The sequence below is a fragment of the Podarcis gaigeae genome, assembly GCF_964106915.1.
Source record: "Podarcis gaigeae genome assembly, chromosome: 13".
In the NCBI taxonomy this organism is placed as follows: domain Eukaryota; kingdom Metazoa; phylum Chordata; class Lepidosauria; order Squamata; family Lacertidae; genus Podarcis; species Podarcis gaigeae.
Genome location: NC_139689.1, coordinates 42,735,424 through 42,740,802, shown reverse-complemented (window position 1 = coordinate 42,740,802; position 5,379 = coordinate 42,735,424).

Below are 5,379 nucleotides of genomic sequence, written 5' to 3'. Positions count from 1 at the left end.
TGTTTTGATGAAACTGCTTTGATGTGTATTATGCACTCTTATATTTTTGTCACCAGTTTTTATAGTCGTACCTTGGATCCCGAACGCCTTGCAACTCCAACGTTTTGACTCCCGAACACCGCAAACCCAAAGTGAGTGTTCTGGTTTGCAAACGTTCTTTGGAATCCGAACATCCTCCGCGGCTTCCGATTGAGTGCAGGACACTCCTGCAGCCAATCGGAAGCCATGCCTTGGTTGTCAAACGTTTTTGGAAGTCGAACAGACTTCCGGAACGGATTCCGTTTGACAGCCAAGGTACGACTGTACTTGTAAACAAAAGCCATCCTGACAACCAAGCATCATATAAATAGAGGATTATAATAGCAAGTGTGTGGTCACAGCAAACTAGAGCCACAGTTGTGAGGCCTTCTTCCTCGGGAGTAAATCCTGCTGTCTTCAATGGCGCATATTCCTTCGGGACCGCAGCCTAATTTCTTGATGGGTTAGTGTAGCACACTGGGAAACAAAGGACAGCTCAAGGGACTGTGACAGCCTTGCTCAGAAGCTCAGTGAGATATAACTTTAGGGCTTTGCCAAATACAGAAGTGGAAAGGAGAAGGACTGTGAGCACTGACCTTTTGAGCTGGGTCCTGGAGAACTCAGTGTCTTGCTGGCCCTTTCCTGGTGAATAGTAAGAGGGGAATGGGTGGGGAAACAAAGGGATTATTGGGGCACTGTGAAATACACTTGTACCTCCGCTTACGTATCCCTCTGGATACGTAAACTTCGGGATGCGAACACAGCAAACCCGGAAGTATTTTTCCGGGTTTCGCTGTGCGCGCATGCGCAGAAGCGCTCCTCCAATTGTGAATTCCTCGGGATGTGGCCAAACCTCCGAAACAGATCCCATTTGCAACCGGAAGTAAAGGTAAAGGGACACCTGACCATTAGGTCCAGTCGTGGCCGACTCTGGGGTTGCGGCGCTCATCTCACTTTATTGGCCAAGGGAGCCGGCGTACAGCTTCCGGGTCATGTGGCCAGCATGACTAAGCCACTTTTGGCGAACCAGAGCAGCGCATGGAAACGCCGTTTACCTTCCCACTGGAGCGGTACCTATTTATCTACTTGCACTTTGACGTGCTTTTGAACTGCTAGGTTGGCAGGAGCTGGGACCGAGCAATGGGAGCTCACCCTGTCGCGGGGATTCGAACCGCCGACCTTCAGATCAGCAAGTCCTAGGCTCCGTGGTTTAACCCACAGCACCACCCACATCCCGAGGTATCACTATATTATTATTGGATGACAAATGCCACTCTATCTTGCTTTGGTCAGACCACATCTGGGATATTGTGTCTGGTTCTGGGCATCCCCATTGAAGAAGGCTATTGACAAGATGGAATATTTGCAGAGGAGGGCAGCCAAGATGATTAAGGGTCTGGAAACCAAGTCTTATGGGGGATGGTTGCGGGAGTTGGGCATGTTTAGCCCGGAAAAGAAAAGACTGAGAGGAGATGATAGCCATCTTCAAACATCTAAAGAGCTGTCACATGGAGGATGGAGCAAGCTTGTTTTCTCCAGAGGCGGGCCCCCAAACCAACAGCTTTGAAGTTACAAGGAAGGAGATTCCAACTAAACATCAGGAAGAACTTTCTGATAGTAAGAGCTGTTCGACTGTGGAACAACAGAATCCCTCAGAAGATGGTGCACTCTCCTTCCTTGGAGGTTTTTAAGCAGAGGTTGGGTGGCCACCTGCCACGGATGATCTAGTTGAGATTCCTGCATTGCGAGGGGTTAGACTAGAAGACTCTTGAGGTCCCTTCCAACTCTGCAGTTCTGTGATAAGGCTATGAGTGGCCTGCCTCAGTACGTGTCTGAATACCAGCGGCTGGGAACTGCAGGTGGTTATGCTCAAGTCCTGCACGAGAGGCTTCCCATAAGCATCTATCTGGTTGGCTACTGTGAGACCAGGATGCTTGGCTTGGTGGGCCACTGCTGTGACCCAGCAGGTCTCTTCATACACTCAAATCGCCCAAATTCGTGATTTACTTATGGGAAGTAAAGGTACCCCTGCCCGTACGGGCCAGTCGTGTCCGACTCTAGGGTTGTGCGCCCATCTCACTTAAGAGGCCGGGGACCAGCGCTGTCCGGAGACACTTCCAGCGTGACAAAGCTGCTCTGGCGAGCCAGCACCAGCGCAGCACACAGAAACGCCGTTTACCTTCCCGCTAGAAAGCGGTACCTACGGTATTTATCTACTTGCACTTAGGGGTGCTTTCGAACTGCTAGGTGGGCAGGAGCTGGGACCGAACGACGGGAACTCACCCTGCCGCAGGGATTCGAACCGCCGACCATGCGATCGGCAGGTCCTAGGCACTGAGGTTTTACCCACAGCGCCACCCCGTCCCTGTCTTATGGGAAAGGAATCCCTTAAACCGGCCTTCAAAAGACATGTTTTTAGAAAGCCAAGCCATCTGACGCAAGGGGAACGTCGGGCCTGAGAGAGCCCCGCGATCCAATCTGCACGTTGTCCTGAGCGCAGCAAGCAGTTCAAATCGCACCGGGTTCCTGACGCGAACTCATCTGACAGCCCGTCGTCCATCTTTGGCTAGCCCCAGGAGCGGTTAAAAGATCTGTATCTGAACATTCTCCCTCTGGGGAGATGTTACCCACCCCCCTTCCCAACACACACACACACACACTCCTGCCACGCTTCCTGACCTAGTTTAGAATAGAGCTTGTCTTGTCAAGAAAACTGGCCGCAGATGGGGCCTGGCTTGGCATTCTTAGAGGCAGAAAGATTATAATTAAAACTCCCAAACTCCCTTTGAGTAGGTGCCTCTCATTAGGAAGTGATGGGAAGCAGAAAGTCCAATTTCGTATCCGCTCGCTAAAGCGACGGGCATATTTTTATCCCCCCTCCCCCCGATAATTTTCCACCTTTGATCTCGTCTTGCGTAGGTGCTGTGGAGCAAAGCGTATTCCGGGGAGATTTAGCTGAGATTCTTGCCGGTCACCCCAAAGACCTCCTTCCCCTTCCCAGCCCTCGTTTTTAATATGCTCCCGCTTTTCTTCTTCACATGCCAGGCCTCGCCTCGCTCAAGTGCAAAGCCGTCACCTCAGAGATAACAAGCCTGGTGAAGCAGAAGAGAGGGACGCCTGTCTCGGTTCAGGCCTCCACCTACCTGTTCGCAGTCTGGAAGCGTTGCAGGGATGCAATTAAACACCACACAGCTCTGTGTGGTCGAGCAAGGAGAGGGGGAGGGAGGGAGACCTGTTTGTGCTCTGGAGAAGTCTGATTTATTAGTGAAACGCAGGTGCGAGCTCTGGTTGAGTTTGGTGATTCGTTCCCTCAGTGAAATTGATTGATTCCCCCCACCCCCAATAAAAGGGTGGACATGGTATAAACTGAGGAGGCCTGTTTTTAAACCCTTGCTCAGCCATGAACCTCCCCAGGAGACCTCGGACCCTTAGTTATCTCTCTGCCTAATATTATCACCTCACAAGGTTGTTATGAGGATAAAATGGGGGGTTGACCATGGGCATAGCCAGGATTTATGTTAGAGGGGGGCAGGACAACATCCTCTGTCTGGCTGTGTCTAACAGATTTGGAATAATAATAATTTATTATTTATACCCCGCCCATCTGGCGCAGTTTCTCCAGCCACTCTGGGCGGCTCCCAATCGAGTGTTAAAAACAATACAGCACCAAACATTAAAAACTTCCCTAAACAGGGCTGCCTTCAGATGTCTTCAAAAAGTCAGGTAGTTGTTTATTTCCTTGACATCTGATGGGAGGGCGTTCCACAGAGCAGGCACCACTACTGAGAAGGCCCTCTGCCTGGTTCCCTGCAACCTCACTTCTTGCAATGAGGGAACCGCCAGAAGGCCCTCGGTGCTGGATCTCAGTGTCCGGACTGAACGATGGCGGTGGAGATGCTCCTTCAGATATACTGGACCGAGGCCGTTTAGGGCTTTAAAGGTCAGCACCAACACTTTGAATTGTACTCGGAAATATACTAGGAGCCAATTCAGATATCTCAGGACCATTGTTATGTGGTTCCGGCGGCCACTCCCAGTCACCAGTCTAGCTGCCGCATTCTGGATTAATTGCAGTTTCTGGGTCACCTTCAAAGGTAGCCCCACGTAGAGCGCATTGCAGTAGTCCAAGCGGGAGATAACCAGAGCATGCACCACTCTGGCGAGGCAGTCCGCGGGCAGATAGGGTCTCAGCCTGTGTACCAGGTGGAGCTGGTAGACAGCCGCCCTGGACACAGAATTGACCTGTGCCTCCATGGACAGCTGTGAGTCCAAAATGACTCCCAGGTTGCACACCTGGTCCTTCAGAGGCACAGTTACCCCATTCAGGAATGAAATATGTTGACAACAGTTGTTTCAAATTGCTTTCTTTTGACTCCCAAGTGCTCAGAAAAATCTGTCAAAATCTTTCTACAATTTCTACTTTTAGTTAAGTATTTTTATTTATTTACTGGACTTTTTTGGGGGGGGAGCTGCTCTCCTGGGTACACCCATGGGTTTGATGCATGCATACTGACCCATACACAGCTCTGAGCTGCTAGGAGGGAAGGCAGTGTGGAAGGATGGTAGATTGTAAATTGGTAGCTTGGTTGCATGGCTTGTAGGCTATGCCTCTGCCAGTCCCCTGGAATGGATGGCAGGTACATCTGAATATAGGGATGCGGGTGGCACTGTGGTCTAAACCACTGAGCCTCTTGGGCTTGCCAATCAGAAGGTCGGCAGTTTGAATACCTGCAACGGGGTGAGCTCCCATTGCTCTGTTCCAGCTCCTGCCAACCTAGCAGTTTGAAAGCACACCAGTGCAAGTAGATAAATAGGTACCACTGCGGCGGGAAGGGAAACAGCATTTCTGTGCACTCTGGTTTCCGTCAGTGTCCCGTTGCACCAGAAGCGGTTTAGCCATGCTGGCCACATGACCCGGAAAGCTGTCTGTGGACAAACACCGGCTCCCTCGGCCTGAAAGTGAGATGAGCATTGCAACCCCATAGTCGCCTTTGACCAGACTTAACCATCCGGGGGTCCTTCACCCTTTTACCTTGCATCTGAACGTGCCAAGACATCTGAGCTGAGGAAGAGCCAATGGCCCATCTAGTCCAGCATCATGTTCTCACAGCGGCCAGCCAGATGCCTGAGAGAAATGCTCAAGCAGGACTCCTACACAAGAGCATGCTCCACTCCTCCAATTTCCAGCCCCTGGGATTCGAAGACCATGGAGGCAGAGCACAGCCATCACAGTGAGTAACCATGGGCAGCTTTATCCTCCATGAATCTGTCCAATCCTCTTTTAGAGAGCCAGCGTGGTGTAGTGGTTAAGAGTGGTAGACTCGTAATCTGGGGAACTGGGTTCACGTCTCCGCTCCTCCA